We start from the raw sequence: 7745 nt of genomic DNA, 5'->3' as shown, positions 1-7745 counted from the left end.
GCACATTGCTTTCTGCAGTGCTACATTTGTATGTTGGCATGCATGTGCAGATTCAACAGATTTATGGATGTATGTTGAAGTGTGCACACGGGTGTGCGACTGCAGATAAATTACTGAATCCATCTGCATGTTGAAATTCCAATGAGTGCCTTATTGCATGCATGTCTGTATGACAAGTTCATGCATGTACCTGCAGATGCTGAGAACCGTGGGTACCATTACTGCAGTGGTGGGGACAGTTGAGTAGACGAGAATGATTTATATTTCCGTCATGATACACAGTTCTTCAAAATGTATCAGGGATGTGTTGTTATGGAAGATATGACTAAAGCAAGGATCGCTAAAATAAAAAAGAGTCACGATTCAAAATGATGAACATTTAATGGCTGCTTAATAAATAAATTCTTTCAGTTCTTTAAGTGTTCAATTTCAACAAGACCCAGCAATTATTTAATCAGTGGACAAATTAATAAGACATATGATATGAAATTAATATGAGAATGTATTTTAACAGTCCATCTGCTCTCACAATTGTTCCCCTGACAGAAACACCTACTCAGTCATGGCAAAAACCAGCAGACGCACATACACATACATCAAACTCAGTCACACGCTGAGTCTTTCTCTTTTTTTTCCCTCTCTCTCGCTCACTCCCTATTTTTCTCCCATATATTTTTGGATTGTGGTTTTTCTACTTGTGAAAACACAGACTGTTGTCACAGAGACGGACATGAAAGCTGACAAGGACAAGCTTTAGCAGAAAACCTCCATCTGATAAGTCTCATCGCCTGGCAGAGGAGTGCAGGAAGAGGAGTGGCAGACAGATAGAGAGATAGACAGACAGACAGACAGGCAGACAGGTGAGACAGGGTGGGTGGAAGGGATGAAAGGAGCAAATCAAAGCGGACTGACTGACAGCGTTTGAACTGTGGGGTCACCTGCGCCCCAGGGAGCCAAGTTTCAAGTCTGCAGCGTGGTGATCAGAACGAATTTAAGCTGAGACGGAAGGGTGGAGGCTGAGATGAAGGGAAAGGAGCAACCGAGATTGAACCAAAATCTGGGAATGGGGAGAAAGGAGAATCATGTTTTTTTTCCTCACCTCCCTCGATCCCCATGTAGAGAGATGCATTAGCAGAACGGCAGAAAAGAGCTGAGGGGTGACAACAGTATTTTTTCCAAACAGCACATGCACAAAGCCGCCACTACAAGCAAGCAGCCCTGACAAGACATCAGCATTAACAGAATCAAGCCTAAAATCTGCCAGATCAGAGGAAACAGGTTGCTACTGCAGCTACCAATTAACCGTCAACACATGGAAAACTGTGTGATTTAACTCCATCCAGGGATTCTCTGATGTGCGCTAGATGTGTTCGCTGGCCAGGCGGACTTCAAGATAAATCAACAAATGATTCTCTTTTTACTTCAAGCCACTAAAACGTCAGTTCGCTCTCCAGCTTCTCCAGTTTTGGAGATAAGGGCCCTGTCGCCTGCCAAACTAATGAGAGACAATGCTGATGAGCTGAGGCACCAGCACTGTTGGATAAAGGAACTCTGCGATTTATCAGATAGACCACAAAGCCACACAAAATGGACAGGAGATCAATTTCAGGCATCAAAAAAGGGCCCATGTTACCTCAGCAAGCAAGCAATAACAGAATGGCTTCTTATTAGATTTACAGCTAAACCAATAATAATCAAAAAAATGACTGATGGAATACAGTTAACTTGCTTTTCTGTCCCTGCTCAATGTCACATTGTCAGCATCCTCCTGAAGTCACCTTGGGCAAAGATAGGCAGCCTCCACACAGCTGTGATCTCTGCTGTCTCTCTCTTTCCCATCAAGGCTGAACTCTAAAAACATTTCCTCAACAGAGGCGCGGGGTGAGCTGCCCATCTTGTCGCCCTTAGCCGCCTTTAGCCGCCTCTGGAGGAGGTCAGCATGGGTCATCCAACACGCTCTATCTGACCCCAAAACCAGCTGCGGCGCTAATGGAGTAGCTCTGGTGCTTGATGTTGAGGCGCGAGCCCTCGATCTTCTCTCAGATGGTCTGAAACGATGTTGTTGGATGCTAAAAGCGTCCCACGCGACGGGAAAAAGAATTGGACACCCATGAAGGTCTGCCACACTGCGCGCATCTGCAGCGGAGGGAGCGCAGCTGGACTCACACCCACTGATGCTCAAAGCTGCTGCTACATGTCACCCTCACTGCACCGAGAATGGGGTGTCTGAGAATTAAAAGAAAAAAAAAAACATGCGCGCTACCCGCCAAATATGCTCGCACCCACACCGCCCAATACCACGCACGTACTGTAACACCCTCCATCCGTTACCATCCACAGGAGGGTCTCCTCCGGGGTATCATGATGAATGTTTACAGGGCAGGTGTCAGATTTGGCCATCATGCTTCATGGCTTTGGAGTTTTAGAGCATCTGGCAATGAGAATGTATACAGTTGGGTTTTAGACTGCAGCCATTCCCCATTCATCAGAACCCAAATGTGAGCTGCTACAGCTGAGTGAACAGGAGCGCGGCTGACAAAGCCACAAACATGGTGTATAGTGCGTGTGATGGAGTGCTTTACATCCCGCAGCGTGTCGAGACGCTCATTCTGCAATTACACTTATAGCGCGTGTCTGATGGACCTATAATCACCTAATCACACCGATCAAACCCACGCAGCGCGCACCGACGCGCGCGACGCTCACAAACAGCTGGAAAGAGATTTTCGGGAGCAGTTGAAATAGTCGGACAGGGAATGCAAATAGACACAGACATCATTCTGTCGTCAGGTTGTCAGCCATTAAAACAGCACAGCTCATCTAGACTGTCAACACACACACACACAGAGGTCCTTTCACACACGCGCACACGCTCACGCTCGGGCACGCTCCGCACATTTCCACAGATTACAACAGGTGCAGTCGCCCGCGCGGCTCTGCGGCCATCAGCGGGACCGACGCATGGGCGGTCGGTGGCGGTAATCACCTTTATCACCTTTAACAACCCAGAGGTGACACACTAATTAAGAGTCGGGGTATAGCCTACCTGCCTGTGAAACGACTGGTCCCCCCGTTGTGTGAGATTCCCCCAGCTCGGTTAGAACACCGTTGGCGGAGATGCTGAGGGTGTTTTGAATTGCCAAAATGTGTTTAGTCTGTTTGCATCCGTCCTGTGCTCTTGAGGAGTCCGTCCGACAGCCAAAGATGGACTCATTCAGTCTGCGTGTGGGATCTGCCTCGGGGATTCACCAGTGCCTCATGTGTTCCGCACTTTTTAGATAGTTATTTGAAAAAAATCAACTGGTTAGGTGAGGAGGAGGATGGTGGCGGTGCTGGGAGATTTTGTCCGTTTTAGATGAAGCCCAGACCCACATGAATGGCCTCCCATCCGTTTCCTACATCTCACTTCTCATCGCCATATCTTGAAAATTGGGATGAAGCAATTGGGTAGGTAGAGTGCCAAATCTTCGTCCTATCAGCTCGCCCAGACGGACGCCACCCAGCCGCCCACGGGTCTGGGTCTAAGAACCGGTGCTGCTGCTGCTGCTGCTGCTGCTGTTGCTGCTGCCGGTCGCCTCTTGTTAAAAAAAAAAAATTAAATTTTTTTTTTTTTAAATCACGGTTTCAAATTCAATCTACTCTGTCGAATCAACACGGCGGAGAGGAGAGGGTGATGCCTTTGAGCGCAGATCGGTCAAACAGCGGAGGGGTGGGAAGGGATCTCCCGACGCTCCCGGTGCATTTATCTCGGCTACTCCTGGTGACAGAGTTAACCTATTTATCGGTCCAGTCCGGTAAGGGAGGGGCCACATGGGGTCCACGGCAGCAGAGGTGCGACTGTGTATAGGTGAGAGGGGAATATGCGACGCCGTGGCGCTCAGAGCGAGCTGCTCTCTTCGCAGGTGTGTGTGTGTGTGTGTGTGTGTGTGTGTGTGTGTGTGTGTGTGTGTGTGTGTGTGTGTGTGTGTGTGTGTGAGTGAGAGAGAGAGAGAGAGAGAGAGAGAGAGAGAGAGAGAGAGAGAGAGAGAGAGGTCCGAGCAATTAAGGTTTCAATGGATCAGTGAAGCTACAACCTCTCCCCTGGGGACGTGTGTGTGTGTGTGTGTGTGTGTGTGTGTGTGTGTGTGTGTGTGTGTGTGTGTGTGTGTGTGTGATTTCATTTAGCCATTCTTCACAGCTTTAAGAGTCATTGATGACCAATTATGGTGCTTAGGAAATGACATCAGCCGCAGTACTTAAATGATGCAGTGTCTAATCCCCCCTCTTCCTCCCCACCACCCATCCTAAATCTTCTTCTTCTTCTTCTTCTTCTTCTTCTTCTTCTTCTTCTTCTTCTTCTTCTTCTTCTTCTTCTTCTTCGTGGACCAGATCAGACTGTTTGTGTTTTCCACTCGGTGCCTCAGAACACCCCACCGCCATCCCGTTTACATCCTCTATACTAATTATATAATAGACGATGCGAAGTTTCTGTTTTCCCCCCACCAGCAGCTCAAGCGCAGTTTTAGCCTTGAGGTTGGAAACCGTGTCTCTGACGCTTATAATTAAACGTGGTTACAGCAGCTTATTTAACCCTCCCGCTGATTGCACTGGGTTAATACATTACGCGCCTCAGGGGTTTAACAGTGCGACGGGCCACAAGACTGCTGTTTTGTCACTGGGAGTTGAGGCATCACTGAAAAGTAAATACAACATAAGTGAGTCATGAAAGCTGTGACAGCACTGTGGGTATATCTACCGAGCCTCACTGCGTTTCTGAGCAGATCGGAGAGGTTCATGGGAAAACCAGGTCAAATCTGAGACGCAAAGTTACCGAATTCACCTTTTAAATCTCACACGGAGACTTAAAAGAGGTGGAAATTTCCTCGACATGTGCTTGTCTGCAGTGCAGATTATCATCTATTTATTTGGCGCTGTCCATGGTGCTGAAGGGCTTTCTTCATCAGAGGCAGGACACGTGAAGGTGAAGTGATGCGCCTCCTCAGCGTCAGCCTTCACAAACAGTCCAGCCTGCATGGCTGTGATCTCTGCCAGGTTCAGTTAGATTTGAGATTGTCAAAAGACACGAGGGCTGTCTTGAGAGAGAAAACAGACAACAGCAGTCCATTGGCCCTTTTCATAGATCTCCTGTAATGCTGTAATGAAAACCATGAATGTGGTTTGATACATCTACAAACACACTGGATTGATAAGCTTTTATATCATAACGATATTAAAATACTCAACCCCAAAATAACACTTTTATGAGCACTTTATGATTTTTTAATTTCCCAAATCTCCCGTCCATTTGTGTGCTGAACGTGCACAGCTGGGTAACAAATCAAAGGAAAAACCAACATAAAGTGGCTTTGTTTTTTTCCCTTCAGTTTAATTGACAGTATCAGACGGAGGAAATTAAATCAAACACAATTAGGAAAAAATCAAGGAGGCCACTTTAAATTATGGTCCCTGATGTGACATCATTCTACCGACAAACCAACATGTCACAATCAATAAAAGCACTCAAAGCTCAAGGTCCAGCTCATTAAGTTATATGTCTTAAAATGTAAAAAGTCATCTTCTTTTCTGGAATGTGAGTATATTTATCTTGTTTGTATTCACTGTTGTAACGATGCTTTAATGCTCCCCCCAGGTCAGGTGCAGTGATTACTTTAATAAACTGCTTAATTGATCAGTCAATCAAAATTCATTATTATTAATTTAGGCAATTTCTCAAGCACAAATGCCAGAAATTATTTGGTCACAACTTCTGATATATGAGAATTTACTGTATTTTCTTTCTATTTGGTGATTTTAGACACAACAAAATGTATGATGACCTCACCTTCTTTCACTGTTTCTGATGTTTTATAGATCAAATGATTAAGCGATTAATTGAGAATATAACTGGCAGATTAATCAATAATTAAAATAAGCATTTTGCTGCAGCCATACCTAAATGAAAAAGGTGGATCTAAATCAATCACACCACAAGCCTTGAAACCAGCTTCACTGCTCCTTGTCACAGATTCAAGTCTCTTAACTCTGCTGGACGGATGACTTTGAAAAGATTTTCTCTCAGCTGGTGCTTTGATGATGGAACAGGCTGTTTAACACATCGGACCAAAGTCTCTCAGAGGTGTTCAGCTGGGCTGATATGTGGTGACTGTGAAGGCTACAGCTTATGATTGACATCATTTTTATACTCAAACCATTCAGTGACTTGGGCCTTTATTTTGTCTCCCATCAGTAGCTTTGAAGGGTAGATTTTGACTTTTTTTTAACTACTGTTTCGTCCCTATTTTCACATCACTGATTATAGAAAATAAAATGGTGAATAATGGATGGTTACAGTTGAAAACTCTAAAGTTTAATCAACTTGTTCTCTAATGGCCATGTTATCTGATTCCACCTGCTGCTCTAAATGGACACGGCTGTGTCGAGTATCTGGCCAGGCGATGATCTAAAGCTTATGGTGACTTGAGCACAGCTTCTCAGGCATTCAGAAATTGTATTCATTGCCTATTTTTTAAGAGATGGGGTGGGTTGGTCATACGCTGCAACATTTGCAATTCATTCACAAGAAGAAAAATCACTATCACATAATAACAAAATGTCAGCAGCTCCTGTTTGTGTTTCCTTCACTGATTCAAAGGAACCTCACCACTGAGTCAAAGAACCTGACTTATTTTCAGCGTCCTGATTCACAGTGTTGCAGCTCCCTGCTGACTGACTGACTAATACACTTAACCCTGAGTGTAACATGGATTTTACATTCACAGCTGGATTCTGCCAAGTGACCTGAGAGAATTGACGATTGGCAAAAACCTCAGGCTTCGCAAATTTAAAAGAGGAGTCGTAAGACGAGGTCTGAACCATCGAGTAGAGCCAGAGGGACACACTTAATATGGACTCTGACCTCATGATAGATCAGTACAGGAGGTCCTGTTGGCAATCACAAGCAGCTGCCCTATTTTTTGCTGTAGTGTTACTCTGTGTTTACTCTGTCAGACCGTTTATTGCTCACTAATAGAGATATGCTTTTATCCTGCCTCCTGGGTTTTAATCATTACATTAATGAGAGCATGACTAAAACATAGCCTGACGTGACAGGCTGAACACTCCAGATTTTTTTAATTAGATTACTGACAGCAGAGAGAGCCAATAAATATAAGGGGGTGACATGTGATAAAAGGTCAAATTTGAGTCTTGGAGCGGTTATGATATCTGATGGCCACCAGGACACCCGAAGGCTCAAATAAAGTCAAATTCAATCAATAATTAAACGAAGCAGCAACAGATCAGAAAGTGGAAAGGGCCAGAGTGAATTTATGGACTGGAAGAGTCTCTATTGAGGTTGTGCTACAGCAGTCTTCTGAACAAGAACATTAGCATTTCAAAGTCCATCTTCAGATATGGTAATTTATTTCCTCCATAGAGTGAAAGGTGACGATAACGTGCTGTTTTAATAGCCTCTTTCAGAGTGGTGTATTTATCAAAATGGCAGGATTATCTAGAAGGGCAGCAAAGTTTGTGGTGTGAATTGAGCCTTGTGATGATAAAACTGAAATTGGAGATGACTTAACTTTACACTGCAGCCTACAGCCGCAGAAGACGCGCTCCTCAACGGTACGGATGTCTGTGGTGCTTCAAATGCTTCTTATATAAATGCTGTCCACTCTCTGAAGTTGCAGCTGGAGAAGGAGCCGTGCCTTGATCCTGTTTCTTGCTCCCTCATGAGGTGGAAAACCTGGCTGCCGCAGAAACAT

At 44.9% G+C, this 7745-nt stretch overlaps 1 protein-coding gene across 1 annotated transcript in view; it reads right to left on the bottom strand.

Moving 5' to 3' along the window:
* Positions 1-3938, bottom strand: part of caln2 (calneuron 2) — a 26782-nt gene extending 22844 nt beyond the window's left edge. The window contains exon 1 of the mRNA XM_070983577.1: positions 3047-3938. The gene's annotated coding sequence lies outside the window, so the exon portion shown is untranslated. The remainder of the gene's footprint in view (positions 1-3046) is intronic.
* Positions 3939-7745: the final 3807 nt, after the last annotated feature.

Source organism: Chaetodon trifascialis, chromosome 16, assembly GCF_039877785.1.
Source record: "Chaetodon trifascialis isolate fChaTrf1 chromosome 16, fChaTrf1.hap1, whole genome shotgun sequence".
NCBI lineage: Eukaryota > Metazoa > Chordata > Actinopteri > Chaetodontiformes > Chaetodontidae > Chaetodon > Chaetodon trifascialis.
Note: the sequence above shows the minus strand (reverse complement) of the source record. Positions and strands in the feature narration are given on the sequence as shown.